Here is a 17360-nt window from a genome sequence, read left to right on the forward strand (position 1 = left end):
AGTAGATGCATGTGATCCTGTAGTTGGTCATCTGTAAAATGGGCAAGTTGGTACTTACCTTACAGCTCCTGTGAGGAGAAATGAAGAAACCAACAGGAGGTATCTGATACGTAATACCATAAAACTTTGACACATATATATATCATCTCTCCTGTGTTCTTTCCCCAACAGAGGAGATGACTTTACCATCAACAACTCATAGAGCCCACTGGGATTTGAAGGAGCATGAAAGCAAATATATATGTCACAAGTATATATCCGGTATGTATTCTCTTTCAGAGCTTCTAAAATAGGCACACCCATTTTCTCACTTTACATGCTATAGGAGCTCTAACAGAATCGGCAGATAGGATATTATTTTCAGGCGTTTTTTTTTAAAAATCAGCTTTGTTTAGTCTTAGAGTTCCCAGGCTCCAGCTAGCCCAAAACATTGTCAGGTGTCTCCTGAACCTGAAACATCTTCCTTTTTCCCAGGCCTAATTTTCTGGCTTTTATTCACACTGTTACTCATCTAGGCCTGTACATCTGGAACCTGATCTGGGCCATCCTGGTGAGAGATGACAGTGACTGCAGGGAGTTCATTTTCTTGTGTCCAGACTAACATCCACATCCCTACGCTCATTGAGGCTTAGAGGTGTTTTAATCCACGTGTGTTGGTTGCCCTGGGCCCTGGGCTGAAGGAGCCTGTGACTAAACTTCCCCCTGAATCCCGCTGTTGAAGCATCTCACTTCTGGAAGCTGTGGGCTGAGAGCACTGAGCAATCTCCTGCTCCCTCCCAAATTCCCTCCACTGTAGGTTCCCTGCTTGGCTAACTGGCAGGTTAGACCCATGAGCCTGCTTTCAGTTCAAGGGGCTTTATGTAGAGAGAAGAGAAAGAAGCATGCTGTGAAACTACTTTCCTCTCATGACCTTTACTAAGTCCTGGGGAATGGAGACATCGGAGGACTTCTCCAGTGTAAGATTTATTTGAGCAGCATGCTTGCCCTTCCCCTAGGCATCTGCGGTGTCCCTGACATTGTCGTGTAGATTCAAAAATTAGTTCTGAGACCAACTAGTGCATAATTCCCTTGGTTTAGTGATGTTCCCCATTCTGATGCTGAGCCACTCTCCTATGGGGAGGTCTAGGGAAATTTATTCATTCTTATTATTTTTCACCTTCAAAACCAAGACACTTTTATGGTAGTTAAAAATGGATACTGCTCAAAAGGAAAAAAAAATCATTAAATACCCTTGAAAGTCTATTTCCCATGGATAAGCACTGTGATCATTTGTATATTTTTTTTAGAAACTTTACCATACATGTATAATCATGCATTTTTAAGATTAGCAATGACATGACCATCTACTTACAGTTTTGTGAATTACTTTTTTATGATAAACACCATATTATTAAAGTCAATTCAGGCCAATCAGTATAAGTCCACATAATAATAAAAGTGACCCTAAAATCTCTAATGATCCATTCTGGCATGATAATAATGATAAGAAAGGTCAGTATTACTACTGACCCCTTTTGTGCCCCATGCTATTGTACGTGATGAACCTAAACTTAATCATCACCACAGCCTATGAGGAGGAGCTACTGTTGCCTGACTTTAAACATCAGGGAGCTGAGGCGAAGTGAGGGCAGGGCTAGCAGGTCACAAGACCAAGATTTGAACAGATTCTGTGTGGCTGCTGAGGCCCTACATTTAACCAGTGTGCATCGACCCTCAGTCTTACTGTCGATTACATTTAAAGGGCCATTGAAGTCACACTACATGCCATATACTCTAGGCAGGTTTTCTTTTTCTTTTCTTTTTTTTTTTTATTAAGTTCAGTTAGCCAACCTGTAGTACATCATTAGTTTTTGACGTAGTGTTCAGTGATTCATTAGTTGCGTAACACCCAGTGCTCATCAGATCACGTGCCCTCCTTAATTAGGCAGGTTTTCTTATTTACTCATTGGGACAGCTCTGTGACAAAGGTCTGGTGAGTCCCATTTCACGGGTGACCAAGCTCAGACTGACAGAGCCTACCTAAGTCACCTCTCTAGATCAGTAACAGGATGGGAATGAGGTTCCATCCCTTGCCCTCCCTGGAGGACACAGAACAGCCTCCCTTTCAGGGCTAGAGAACTGATTAGATCAGCTCCTCTACTATTGTGGCCCTGCAGGCACTCACTAAGCAACCCCTCTGGTTGATGAAGATAACAGAGGAGATGAAATCTCACCCTTTGTGCTAAGAGACCTGGGTATCGGGCCACATGTGTTGGCTGATCCTCGAAGTGCTGAATTAGGCTGGGGGCAGAAGCACAGATCAGATAGGTGATCTAGAGGGAGGGGAAGCAATATGTACAGAGCTACTTTAAGTAAATGTATTTTATATTTAATTTCCTTTAATCTTAATAGCTATTCAAAATATGCATTATTCAAATCAGGGTACTGACTTTAAGGGACTTCAAATGAATTAGGGAAACAACTTATTTTCTTAGGATCAACAGCTAACTGTGGTGTTATTTTCAAGTTTTTCACCTTTTGTCTTGAATCCTCCTGGGTTCTGAATGACTAAACCCTAGGGGCTGCCTTATATGGTCTCTATGTGTTACTTAATTTTTAGAATTGTGAGCTACATAGTTTTTGTCACAATATTATTGAAATTTAAAACACATTCTAAATGGAAAATATACTAAGAATTGTGTATAAACACGGGAGAAATCATTTGCAAACTACAACTCATCTACTGGATTGGTGTCCATAGTTTGTGAAACACACTTAGTAACAAACAAAAATTGGCTTATAATTTAAACAGTAAATTCATGTAAAATTCTAAATGAACAATAAATATGTCAAAATGTCAAAATATGCCCAAACCACAAGCATTAATAAGATGCAAGTATAAATGCTTAGATTCATATTGAGTGGAAAATATAATATGCAAAAGGTGAGAAATGTGATTGCTTTTTTGGAAAAGACCCTATTTGTGCGTGCGTGTGCGTGTGTGCAAGCATCTATTTTCATGTACCCTTCACCTTAAGGGACACATCTGGAGAGGAAACACCATTCTATGACAACAGACCCCTTTGAGCCAGGCGGTGGGACTGCGGCTGGTGAGAACTGCAGGACAGTTTCAGTTTATAAATGTACTTTCATATGTTGTTTGAAATATAGTATTCAGGAAAAATAATTTGATGAAAATTTGAGGGCAGAATATACTTATAAACAGATTCAGAAAAGTACTGTACACATGTATTCATTACTTTGGAAAAGCATTTCATTTTATTAAATTAAAAAAATAAAGTAGGGGCGCCTGGGTGGCTCAGTTGGTTAAGCGACTGCCTTCAGCTCAGGTCATGATCCTGGAGTCCCAGGATCGAGTCCCACATTGGGCTTCCTGCTCAGCAGGGAGTCTGCTTCTCCCTCTGACCCTCTTCCCTCTCGTGCTCTCTATCTCTCATTCTCTCTCTCTCAAATAAATAAATAAAATCTTAAAAAAAAATAAAGTAGGAAAAAATAGAATTGAAAGAGGTTCTCCCTGTACGTGTGTGTGTTTATAGGTCTCTCTAGCTCTATCACCCCAAATACTCACATTCACAAGTGCATCTTTATCTTCAGTTCAAACCAAAGCTGGACAGCTAATCTCAGGTCTAGACAGCCCAGAAAAGGATGGTGATACAGCTGGATGGCTGCGTGGGTTAAAAAGTTCCATTAAACTCTGGCTGAAACCATTAGATCGAGATCCAAACTTCCATCCCTTCCTTCCCCTTGTTGAGTCCCCAGGTTTTAGACTCTCAGAGCTGACATCCTGGATCTGGCTTCCTGGTGGCATCCATCTCCATTTTTTTTTTCTTTTTTAAGGAAAGGAGTACATTTATCAAAGGGGAAGAAATATCAGATGGTTTATTTACTAAGACACACCACTTGGCTCAGTTAAGTATCTGCCTTTGGCTCAGGTCATGATCCCGGGGTCCTGGGATTGAGCCCCGCATCGTCCTCCTTGCTCAGTGGGGAGTCTGCTTCTCCCTCTTCCCCTGCTCATGCTCTCTCTCTCTCCCTCAAATAAGTAAAATCTTTTAAGAAAATTAAAAAAGGAAAATTCATATGAATACTAAAACAATTCCATCCACAGTTGACCGTAAATCTACTTCATGTTCATTGATGTATTTCTTCCCTCCTCAGTGTGGGTTGACATGTCCACACTGTAGAGGGTCTCTCCCAGAGAGCAGGGCATTCACCCTCCATTATCCCATCCTTATAAGGCTGCCAGGCCTTCTTCCACCCCCTGTCATCTGCCCATGACACAGCACACAGCTGTCCAGACCCTGCCCAGGGGCCCCATCCTCTCAGGTTCCTCCTTCCTGCCCCAGCTGCCTCTTCGCGTGCCGCTTACTACCAAGGTACGCTACTGCCACCTAGTGTTTCATCATCTGCAGGCCCTGGAGTATATGTTTTTAGAATCTTTTACATCCATCAGTTTTCTCAAACAATTAGAATCATTCTTTTTTTTTTTTAAGATTTTATTTATTTGACAGAGAGAGACACAGCGAGAGAGGGAACACAAGCAGGGGGAGTGAGAGAGGGAGAAGCCGACTCCCCGTGGAGCAGGGAGCCCAATGCGTGGCTCAGTCCCAATCATGACCTGAGCCGAAGGCAGATGCCCAACGACTGAGCCACCCAGGCGCCCCAGAATTAATCATTCTGAACATGGATTCAAAGGCTGTATTTTAAATGACGGTATTGTGTTTTTTTTTGCTCCTAGCTGACCTTTCGTTGTAAAGTTTAATGATGGTGGTGAGTTGGTGCCATCTTGTGACAAAAACCTGAACTGCAGCTTGAACTTCGCGGAGCAGGAAGGTGGGAGGGAGGGGTTGTGGCCCCAAACCAACCAGAGCTTTCTGGAAGTCTGCGTGGAAAGGGGACATTTCCAAGGTATGGGGGTACTGAGGACCTTCGGACAGAAAGTGTAGCCTCTTGTGTTGAAGAAAAAGCTCTATGTGGGTGGAGGTAAAAGATCCTTTTAATTTTTATTTTATTGGCCCATGAATTGACAGAAAGATTAATGTAACAATAGAAAATATGACATAGGCCCAATTACATTTAAAAAACTAGAATATGACTAAAGCAGCATTTCAAATCTGTGCAGATACAATGGATGATTAGGAAGTGGTATTGAGATAGCTAGATAACCATAAGGTTAAAAAATAGATAGGGTCCCATTTCTCTATCTTGAAGTAGCAGGATAAATTCCAAATGATTCTGAATGAAATATAAAAAAAAAAATCCATACAAGTATTAGAAGAAAACATAGGTGAATTATTCTATAACCTGGGTGGAGGAAAGTTTCCTCAATATGAATCAGTATCCCGGAGCATTAAGGAAAAAGATTGATGTATTTGACAACATAAAAAAAACAATGACAACTCTGCATGGCAAGAACATGCTAGCCAGTTAAAGACACTGGAAGAAACATTTGCAGCTAACATCTTTAACAAAGCATTGATATCCCTCCTATATAAATGCTTATCAATATAGAGGCATGAAAAAACAACAGCCCTATCAGAGACATGTAAGAAATTAACAGTTAACAGAAAACAAGTTGTCTTTAAACATATGAAAAGTTGTCTTTAAATGTATGAAAAGTCTCCAGCTTGCTTTAATTAAGAGAGAGCAATTAAAACTACACTAAGATATTGTCTCTTAACTGTTAGATTGGCAAAGATCCAAATGTTTGTCAATATACTCAGTTGGTGAGAATGTGGAAAAACATGTCCTTTCACTCCCTGCTCACAGAGGTGCAAGATGGTATAATCACTGGAGTAGGCTTAATAGTGGTCCCCTAGGTCCTAATCCCTGGAGCCTATAAATATTGCTTATATGGAAAAAGGTTCTTTGCAGATGTGATGAAGTTGATGCTTTTAGATACAATAATAAATATAGATAAAACTATTTACTCTGGCACTATCTGAATAGCAAAAGAATGGGAACAACCTAATGGGGGGTTATCCTGGATTATCAAAATGGGCCCTAGTGTCTTCATAAGAGAGAGACAAAGGGAGAGTTGACACAGACAGAAGAAGGGAAGGCAGTGTGACCAGGGATGCAGAGGTTGGGGTCACGCAGCTACAGCCAGAGAATATTGGTAGATATCAAAAGCTGGAAGAAGCAGGGAAGCTTCCCTACAGTCTCCAGGAGTGAGGCTCTGCCACTACCTTGATTTTGGCCCCATAAAACTAATTTTGGACTTTTAGCCTCTAGGAGTATGAGAGAATATTTCTCTTTAATGACACCAAGTATGTGGTAAATTTTGCAGTAACCATAGGGAACTAATATAATCATTATAGTGGGGAATTTGAAAATATCTCGCAATGTTATATATGGCCTTACTTTTTGACTCAGAAATCCGATTTCCGGAACTATCCTAAAGATATTACTGGCAGTGACACAAAAATATCTTTGATATAGATATAATAATAAATACAGACACAGATATTCACTGTGGTACTATTTAAATAGCAAAAGAATGGGAACAACTTCAATATTTTTCAATTGTGTAATGAATGAATAAACTATCACACAGTCACACAAAGTATACACTAAGTATGGTGTAAAGAAGACTAATGCAAATTTCCACATAAGGCTGTGGAGGATCTTCAGAATATAATGTTAAGAGAAAAAGTCAATGTATATAAAGATGTAAATAGCATGGTACTTTTTATCTAGGAAAGGGGGAATGCAAATGTAAAACTGTTTTACTTGTATTAAAAGTCAAAGGACTTCTCTTTTGGGGACCAGAGGGAGTAGATACACTTCTCCCTGTTACTCCTGCTAGGTGCAGCTGAAATCTCTGGATATTATATGGGCAACAAATATAAGACTCTGAAAGGTGGAGAGGAAAAAGGCAGACTGACTTGGGACTTTGGGACCCAAGTAAGGACACACAGTGAATTCTCTTGGTTGTATTTTGCCTCATATATACCAGATACACCATATACTCCAGACTGGGTGCTGGAGGAGTAGGGAACCAAAAAACTGCCAACAGGAAAAGACAAGAAGAGCCCCAAGAACATCTTTTCTCTGGACAAAGAACCAGAAAAGGGGAAACCTAGCAAGAAAGAAAGTTTTTAGATAACAACTGCTCTTACACCATAGAATTGAAGCATAGCTCTACTTCCACCATACCAGCAAAGGCTGAGTGGAGAGCATGGATTCCATGCTTACACGATTGTAATTAGGCACCCATCCTTACCCTTGGGGTATATGAGAGAAGAACTGCATGTAGAACAGTGACTTTCATCCCAACGTGGGGAGAATGAGCATCCCTCCTCATGGTGTCAGTGGAGATCATGCGGGAGCCTACCTTCCACCCACACTCAGTCGTCATGAGGTACCTTCTTTTCTTCTCTTGGAAGTTTCATGACCATCCAATGAGGAGGAGGCCTCCTCCCTTCCACAGCATCAGGGGAGACCACATGGAAGGCAGTAAGGAAGTGTCTTCCCCACCTGCCAGGGTGGTGTCAACGGAGGGCTGGTGGGGCATGAAATCCTACTTCTACCAAGCAGTAACAAGGCACCCGTTCCCTTCCACTCCCATGCATACCCACCTCCCCCATGTCAGTGGAGGCTGAGCGGGAACCTGAACTTTTATCTCTTTTGCCATCTGTCTCTGGTTAGGAACACATGCTTGGAGTTGTAAGCATCCACAAAGGGAGGATAGCAACACCTCATAGTAAGTTTGTGGTGAAGAACTAAATCTAGTCAACAACATGAAGAACCTATCCCTAGGCCCTGCTTAACTAAATGCTACATAAATATTAGCTGTCTGTACCCCCCAGATCTGATAACTCAGGTAGCTCCTTTATCTGCCCCCTCAGATAGGGCCCCTGAACCTGGACACAGGTCAGAATCACCTTGGAATCCTTTTCTAAACTCTCACCTGAAACTCTCTGGTTGGGGGAAATGGGACTTCCCATATCAAAGGCCTTTCAAGTTACTCAGCTGTCATAACATGGGCCTTAGACAACAGATATGCCCATTTGACATAACACTGTATGTGAGAGTCTATTTCCCCTCCATTCATCCAACACCAGGTGTTACCATCTTATGTCTTTATTGCTAATATGGTTGCTCATATCCCCAGACTTACTCCATTGGAAGGGTGACCACAGGCAGCTAGTGGTGGTGGTCTGAAGAGTGAAGGTGTTTTGCTTTTGGCGAAAGGGGACCTAGTGTTGTATTAGGCACATAGTTACTCCAGTAAAACACAGTGATTACTGATTCTGTCTCTCCCTGTATAGCTCTTCATGGTGGTGGCCGAGCTCCTATCATGTGCCTGAAGGAGGCAGGTTCTGAGGATCTGTGTCTGGATGGCTTCTACTCCAGCAGTCTTCAGGAGAGCCCATCACCTTACATCCCTGGTGGGATATGGTACCTGGTTGAAGTGAGTGCATAGATCTGAACAAAAGCATGTTGTGGAAAAGCTCCTGTGAGGTTCACAAACTAGCCTACAAGTAGAGAAGCTGCTTTGATCTCATCACGGGAGAAGAGGTTTAGCTCGTGGAATTTTATTTCATCAGCAGCTATAGCCTGTGTAGTAGCCCTTGAGGCCCATCTTAGAGACACTTCTTTTTTTCCTGAAAAGCAATGAATCATCCAGTTTAGGAAGGAACTTACTTGGTCTTTAACATACATTTGCAATAAATATACCTGAATTGTTCTCACCATATAAATAATAATCAGCAATTCCCATGTCTTTCAGATGGGTGTGGAAATGTGCAGTTATTAGATCTTCCTAGTAATATGACATTGTAACAGATTCTTCTCTGGTGCCCATGATTTTTTCCTGTTACATAATGAAATTTTTTAAAAAGCCAGAAAATTTCCAATTGTTAGTTAAAGATATCAGTGACAAGAAATTATTATTGTTGTTGTTATTGTTATTATTATTTTAAAGATCTTTATCCACTTGTTCCAGAGGGAGAGAGAGAGCAAGGGGAGTGGCAGAGGGAGAGGGACAAGCAGACTCCTCACTGAGGGCAGAGCCCAACGTGGGGCTTGATCCCAAGACCCCGAGACCAGGACCACAGCTGAAACCAAGAGTCAGACACTCAACCGACTGAGCCACCCAGGTGCCCCTAGAACTTAATATAAAAAAGATAATTATTACTCCAGACTTTTCCCACTTATAATGATACTCAGCTACATTCCCTAAAATAACCAGATACTCTTAAATATCATTATGATTATTTTCCTAGAATAGAATATTTTTATTTCCATACTTTAGAAGGAAACAGACATCACCTTTCCCTAAATATTTGGATATATGTCATTAGAAATGATTATTTCTATTTTGGTTATATGTAGCATGGACCAATTTGATGAGACATAGTATGGATCTGCTAATGCTACAAGAACACAATTGTGGGAATATTTCCCCTGATTTATTTAATTGCATTAGAGAATTATGAATATATAAATATATGTAAAATACTTTATTGATATATGACTGACATATAATACACTGCATATTTAAAGTATATGCTTTGATAAGTTTTGATATATGTATGCACCTGTGACTCCCAATACTATAGTCAATCTAATGAACATACCCATCACCTTAAAAAACATTCTTTGTGCCCCTTGGTAATGCCCCCATCTACCTCTCTCCAGCCTTTTTCTTTCCACATCACCCCACCCCGTTCTCAGGCAACTACTGATCTTCTATCAGTATGGGTTAGTTTTCTTTTCTTACAATTTTATGTGAATGGAATATACAGTGTGTATTTTTTGTGTCTTGTTTCCTGCAACCTAATTATTTCGAGATTTATCCATTTGTTGTGTGTATGAATAGTTCCTTCTTTTTTTATGATTGACTAATATTCCATTATATGGATATACCACAATTGTTCTATCTATTCACCTGGTCGTGGATATTTGGGTTGTTTCCAATTTGGGGCTCTTATAAATAAAGCTGCTATGAATATTTGTATATGAGTCTTCAGTTGGACATATGTTCTCTTTCTCTAGGGTAAATACTTAAGAGTGCAATGGCTGGGACATAGAGTAGTTGTAAGATTGACATTTTAAGAAACTGCCAAACTGTTTTCCAAAGTGTTGGCACCATTTTTCATTGCCACTAGCAGTGTATGAGAGTTCCATCCTCCACAACCCTGCCAGGACTTGGTATGGTCAGTTTTTTTAATGTTGGCTATTCTTAGAGGGGTATAGTAGTATCTTGTAGGTTTTATTTACATTTCCCTAATGAATTTGAGTATCTGAGAAAAGGTGTTTAGCATCTTTTCATGTGCTTATTTAACATTTATGTATCTTTTTTAATGGAGTGTCTATTCAAATTTTTGCCCATTTGTTTGTTAGAGTAACTGTTTTCTTGTTATTGACCTTTGTGAGATGTTCTGTATTCTGGATACAAGTCCTTTATCAGAGTTCTGATTTACAAATATTTTCTCCCAGTCAGTGGCTTGTCTTTTAATTCTCTCAACAGTGTTTTTGGAAGAGCAGAAATTTTTAACTTTGAGGAAGTCCAGTTTATTGATTTGTTCATTTATTAATTATAGTTTTGATTTTGCATCTATGAAATCTTAACCTAACCCAAGGTCACAAGGATTTTCTCTTTTGTTTTCTTTTAGAAGTTTTAGGTTTTATATTTAGGTCTATGATCCATTTTGAGTTGACTTTTGTATATGGTATGATACATGGATCACTGTGCATATGGATACTCATATGTCTCAGCTCCATTTGTTGAAAAGACTATCCTTTCTCCACTAAATTGCCTTTGCAATTTCGTCAAAAATCAGTTGTTCATATAGGTGTGAACTCCGGACTCTATCCTGTTCCCTTGATGCCAATACCACACTGTTTTGATTACTGAAGGTTATCATAACTCTTGAAATCAGGTAGTTTTGATCCTCCAACTTCGTTCTTTTCTAAAAAAATTTTTTTGAGAAGTTGACATACAATGTTACTTTAGTTTCAGGTGTACAACATAGTGGTTCAAGAAGTTTATACATTATTCTGTGTTCATCACAAGTGTAGCTACCATCTGTCACCATACAACACTATTACAAAGCCATTGGCTATATTTCCTGTGCTGTGCCTTTTATGCCTGTGACTTATTCATTCCATAGCTGGAAGCCTGTATCTCCCATTCTGCTTCACCCATTTTGTCCATCCCCCAGCCCCCTCCCCTCTGGCAATCGTCAGTTTGTTCTCTGTATTTATAGGTCTGATTCTGCTTTTTGTTTATTCATTTGCTTTTTAGATTCCACATATGAGTGAAATCATACGGTATTTGTCAGTCTTAGTCTGACTTATTTCACTTAGCATAATACCCTCTGGGTCCATCCATGTTGTTGTAAATGGCACAAATTTGTTCTTTTTCAAAGTTGTTTTTATAATCTAGATCCTTTGCATTTCCATATGAATTTTAGAATCAGCCTCTCAGGTTTTTTTTTTTTAAAGATTTTATTTATTTACTTGAGAGAGAGAGAGCACATGAGAGGGGGGAGGGTCAGAGGGAGAAGCAGACTCCCCGCTGAGTAGGGAGCCCGATGTGGGACTCGATCCTGGGACTCCAGGATCATGACCTGAGCCGAAGGCAGTCGCTTAACCAACTGAGCCACCCAGGCGCCCAGCCTCTCAGTTTCTTAAAAAACAAAATCTGTACTAGGATTTCTATTAGGATTACACTGAATCTATAGATCAGTTTGAGGAGAACAGACATCTTAACAATACTAGTGTTCTGACACATGAAGATGGTATGTCTCTCCATTTAGTTAGATCTTTAATTTCTGTCAGCAATGTTTTGTAGTGTTCAGTGTACCTACCTTACACATATGTGGAGAGATTATTCCTAAGTATTTTATACTTTTTGGTCCTATCATGAATGACAGTATTTTTTAATTGCAATTTACACATATATTTTCACTAAATTGTCAGCAGCCAAAATGTCAAAAAATAGCCATTGAGGAATCTTTTTGGTTGAAAGTTCAGGCTATTTACTCTACAATGGAAAAAGTACTTGATGCATAACATGCATTTGTTTATATTTCTATATCAGCTTTTAGAGGTTATTGGCAATGTATCGAAACAGGAGAAAAATGTTCCAGAGACAAGTCTACAGTTCATCTGAAAAAAAAAAAAAATCCATCACTAAAATTATTTAGTAGTTTTCAAGTTTATATGTGTGTTTAGGATTGAATCCATTGAATTGTAGTGTTTTTCTTTTTTTACTCCCCAGCTATTGCACTATAATGAATTACTGGGATCTTGAGTTGGGGAGAGAAGAGGAAGAAGCTTATATAAATGTGGGTACGTATGTGTGCACGTATGTATATATTGCTAAAGCTGCCAGGAATATATTGTCAGGAATACTTAAGGGGTGAATTACTGTGTGTATGTCAGTCCTGCTCAGTTCCTAGCACATGTTAGGAACCAAATCAGGGTGGTTGCTGTTTGTTTTTTCCTAGCTTTCCTTGGCCAGTGTGTTTACCATGGTGACTCAGTGACTTCTGTGGGATTTGGTGCAGACTGATGCACTCAGGTCTGTTGCCTGAATCGTTTGTTACTATGATAGTTATCAAGTGTTTCTTTCCTTGTTTTTATAAGCTAAATTTTATTAATTTCATACCTATTCATTTGCTTTTTAGATTCCACATATGAGTGAGGTTCCACATATGTAAGACTTATCTTTTTTATCATTTCATTTTATTTTTTTTTCATCTGATAAGGGTACTCTTTAATCTCCATCCCCAATGTCCTCCACCCCCCTCGCACCTCCCCTCTGGTAACCATCAGATTGTTCTTTATACTTACAAGTGTATTTCTTGGTTTGTTTCTTTCACTTTTTTCTTTCTTTGCTCATTTGTTTTATTTCTTTTTTTTAAGATTTTATTTATTCATTTGTGAGAGAGAGACAGAGAGAGCACAAGAAGAGGGAGAGGGAGAAGCAGACTCCCCAGTGAGCTGGGAGCCCAATGTGGGGGTCAGTCCCAGGACCTGGAGATCATGACCTGAGCTGAAGGCAGATCCTTAACCATCTGAGCCACCCAGATGCCCCTCTTTTGTTTTGTTTCTTAAACTCCACATATCAATGAGATCATATGGTGTATGTCTTTCTCTGACTTATTTTGCTCAGCGTTATACTCTCTAGCTGTATCCATGTTGCAAATGGCAAGATTTCATTCCTTTTTATTGCTGAATAATATCCATTGTATATGTGTCTGTATATCACATCTTCATTATCCATTCATATATTGATGGACACTTGGGCTGCTGCCATAGTTTGGTTATTATAAATAGTGTTGCAGTAAACATAGGGGATACATGTATTCCTTTGAATTAGTGAGGTTTTTTTTTTTTTTTACTTTTTAAGTAGACTCCACACCCAACGTGGGGCTTGAACTCATGACCCTGAGATCAAGAGTCGCATGATCTACTGACTGAGCCAGCCAGGCGCCTCTGTTTTTGTATTTTTTGGGGGAAATACCCGGTAGTGTGATCCCTAGATTGTAGGGTAGCTCTATTTTTAATTTTTTTGCAGAGCCTCCATACTGTTTTCCACAGTTTGCACTCCCATCAACAGTGCAGGAGGGTTCCCTTTTCTCCACATCCTCACCAATACTTGTTTCTTCTGTTTTTGATTTCATGCATCGTGACAGGTGTGAGGTGATATCTCATTGTAGTTTTTTCTTAAAGACTTTATCTATTCATTTGACAGAGAGAGAGAGAGAAAGAGCACAAGCAGGGGCAGCAGCAGACAGAGAGAGAAGCAGGCTCCCCGCCGAGCAGGGGGAGCCCGATGCAGGGCTGGATCTCAGGACCCTGGGATCATGACCTGAGCCGAAGGCAGATGCTTAACTGACTGAGCCACCCAGGCACCACCTCATTTTAGTTTTGATTTGCATTTCCTTGATGATGAGTGATGTTGAGCATCTTTTCATGTGTGTGTTGGCCATGTGGATATCTTCTTTGGAGAAATGTCTATTCATGTCTTCTGCCCATTTTTTAATTGGATTACTTGTTTTCTGGGTCTTGAGTTTTATATATTCTCTATATATTTTGGACAGTAACCCTTTATCAGAGATGTCATTTGCAAATATCTTCTCCCATTCCATTGGTTGCCTTTTAGTTTCGTTGATTGTTTCCTTCACTGTGCAGAAGCTTTTTATTTTGATGTAGTCCTGATAGTTTATTTTTACTTTTGTTTCCCTTGCCTCAGGAGACATGTCTAGAAAGAAGTTGCTATAGCCAATGTCAAAGAAGTTACTGCCTATGTTCTCTTCTAGGATTTTTATAGTTTCAGGTCTCACATTTAGGTCTTTAATCCATTTTAAATTTATTTTTTTGTGTATGGTGTAAGAAAGTGGTCCAGTTTCATTCTTTTGGATGTTGCTGTCCAGTTTTCCCAACACCATTTGTTGAAGAGACTGTCTTTTTCCCACTGGATATTCTTTCCTGCTTTTTTGAAGATTAATTGACCATGTAACTGTGAATTTATTTCTGGGTTTTCTGTTCTGTTCCTTTGATCTACGTATGTATCTATTTTTGTGCCAGTACCATACTTTTTTTTTTTTTAAGTAGGGTCCATGCCCAATATGGGGCTTGAACTCATGACCCTGAGATCAAAAGAGTCCCACACTGTACTGATGGAGCTGGCTAGGTGCTCCCCAGTACCGTACTGTCTTGATTAGTATAGCTTTGTAATATAGTTTGAGGTCTGGAATTGTGATGCCTCCAGCTTTGCTTTTCTATTTCAAGATTGCTTTGGCTATTTGGGATCTTTTGTGGTTCAATACAAATTTTAGATTATTTGTTCTAGTTCTGTGAAAAATGCTGTTGGTATTTTGATAGGGAGTGCATGAAATGTGTACATTGCTTGGGGTAATATAGACATTTTAACAATATTTGTTCTTCCAATCCATGGGCATAGAATGTCTTTCCATTTCTTTGTGTCATCTCCAATTTCTTTCATCAGTGTTTTTTAGTTTTCAGAGTACAGATCCTTTACCTCTTTGATTAGGTTTATTTCTAGGTATCTTATTATTTTGGGTGCAATTGTAGATTGGATTGTTTTCTTAATTTCTCTTTCTGCTGCTTTGTTTTTGCTGTATAGAAATGGAACAGATTTCTGTACATTGATTTTATATCCTGTGACTTTACTGAATTCATTTATCAGTTCTAGCAGATTTTTTGGTGGAGTCTTTATGGTTTTCTATATATAGTATCTTGTCATTTGCAAATAGTGAAAGTTTTACTTCTTCCTTACCAGTTTGGATGCCTTTTATTTTTTTTTGTTTGATTGCTGTGGGTAGGACGTCCAGTACTATGTTAAATGACCATGGTGAGAGTGGACATACTTGTCTTGTTCCTAACCTTAGGGGAAAAGCTCTCAGTTTTTCCCCATTAAGTATGATGTTAGCCTTGGGTTTTTCATAGATGGCCTTTATTATGTTGAGTTATGTTCCCTATAAACCGACTTTGTTGAAGGTTTTTATCATGAATGATACTGTGTTTTGTCAAATGCTTTTCTGCACCTTTGAAATGATCATAATGGTCTTATCCTTTCTCTTATTGTTGTGATGTATCAGGTTGATTGATTTGCGAATATTGAACCACCCTTGCAACCCAGGAATAAATCCCACTTGATTGTGGTGAATGATTTTTTGAAACGTATTGTTGGATTTGTTTTGCTAGTATGTTGTTGACGATTTTTGCATCTATGTTTGTCAGAAATATTGGCCTGTAGTCTCTTTTTTTTGTGGTGTCTTTATCTGGTTTCTGGTAATGCTTGCCTCATAGAATGAGTTTGGAAGTTTTCCTTCCTTTTTTATGTTTTGGAATAATTTGAGAAGAATGGGTATTAACTCTTCTTTAAATATTTGGTAGAATTCTCCTGTGAAGCTGTCTGGTCCTGGACTTTTGTTTTTTGGGCATTTTTGATTAGTGATTCAATCTTTCTGTTTAAATTTTCTATTCCTGCTTTACTTTTGGTAGTTTATATGTTTCTAGGAATTTATCCATTTCTTCAAAGTTGTCCAATTTGTTGGCATATAGGTTTTCATATTATGTTGCATTTTTTTAAAGATTTTATTTATTTATTTGACAGAGAGAGACACAGCGAGAGAGGGAACACAAGTGAGGGAGAGGGAGAAGCAGGCTTCACGCTGAGCAGGGAGACCGATGTGGGGCTCTATCCCAGGACCCCGGGATCATGATCTGAGCCGAAGGCAGACGCTTAACGACTGAGCCACCCAGGCACCCCTATGTTGCAATTGTTTATATTTTTGTGTTGTTGGTTGTTATTTCTCCTCTTTCATTAGTAATTTTGCTTGAGTTCTCTCTTTTTTTTTAAATGACTCTTGCTATAGGTTTATCAATTTTGTTGATCTTTTCAAAGAACCGGCTCCTGGTTTCACTGATCTGTTCTATTGTTTTCTTTTTTAGTTTCTATATCATTTATTTCTACTCTAATCTATTAGTTCTGTCCTTTTGATGGTTTGAGGTTTTGTTTGTTCTTCTTTTTCTAGCTCTTTTAGGTGTAAGGTTAAGTTGTTTATTTGAGATTTTTTCTTCTTTTTTTTAATCTTATTTTATTATGTTAGTCACCATACATTACATCATTAGTTTTTGATGTAGTGTTCCATGATTCATTGTTTTCGTATAACACCCAGTGCTCCATTCAATACGTGCCCTCCTTAATACCCATCATCAGGCTAACCCATCCCCCCAACCCCCTCCCCTCTAAAACCCTCACTTTCTTTCTCAGAGTCCATAGTCTCTCACAGTTTGTCTCCCCCTCCAATTCTCCCCCTTCATTTTTCCCTTCCTACTATCTTCTCTTTTTTTTTTAACATATAATGTATTATTTGTTTCAGAGGTGCAGGTTTGTGATTCATCAGTCTTGCACAATTCACAGCACTCACCATGGCGCATACCCTACCCAATGTCCATCACCCAGCCACCCCATCCCTCCCACCCCCCACCACTCTAGCAACCATCAGTTTGTTTCCTGAGATTAAGAATTCCTCATATCAGTGAGATCATATGATGCTGCTTGTCTTTCTCTGATTGACTTATTTTGCTTAGCATGATACCCTCTAGTTCTATCTGCATCGTTGCAAATGGCAAAATTTCAGGGTTTTTTTGATGGCTGCATAATATTCCAGTGTGTGTGTGTGTGTGTGTGTGTGTGTGTGTGTGTGTGTGTGTGTGTGTGTGTGTGTGTGTATATACACCATATCTTTTTTATCCATGCATCTGTTGATAGACATCTTGGCTCTTTCCATAGTTTGGCTATTGTGGACATTGCTGCTGTAAACATTGGGGTGCATGTGCCCCTTCGGATCACTACATTTGTATCTTTGGGG

At 39.3% G+C, this 17360-nt stretch overlaps 1 long non-coding RNA gene across 3 annotated transcripts in view; it reads left to right on the forward strand.

Annotated features, from left to right (window-relative positions):
* LOC113930913 overlaps positions 1–17360 on the forward strand; it is a 49242-nt gene that overhangs the window by 14779 nt on the left and 17103 nt on the right. For 2 of the 3 annotated variants that reach the window (XR_003522626.2, XR_003522628.2), the window contains 4 exons: positions 172–261; positions 4739–4908; positions 8274–8416; positions 12233–12303. This is a non-coding gene — a long non-coding RNA (uncharacterized LOC113930913). Of the gene's footprint in view, positions 1–171; positions 262–4738; positions 4909–8273; positions 8417–12232; positions 12304–12461; positions 12536–12641; positions 12765–17360 lie in introns of those variants that run through there. The other variant, XR_003522627.2, reaches the window with a different exon arrangement.

The sequence above is a fragment of the Zalophus californianus genome, chromosome X (genome assembly GCF_009762305.2).
Source record: "Zalophus californianus isolate mZalCal1 chromosome X, mZalCal1.pri.v2, whole genome shotgun sequence".
NCBI classification, from domain to species: domain Eukaryota; kingdom Metazoa; phylum Chordata; class Mammalia; order Carnivora; family Otariidae; genus Zalophus; species Zalophus californianus.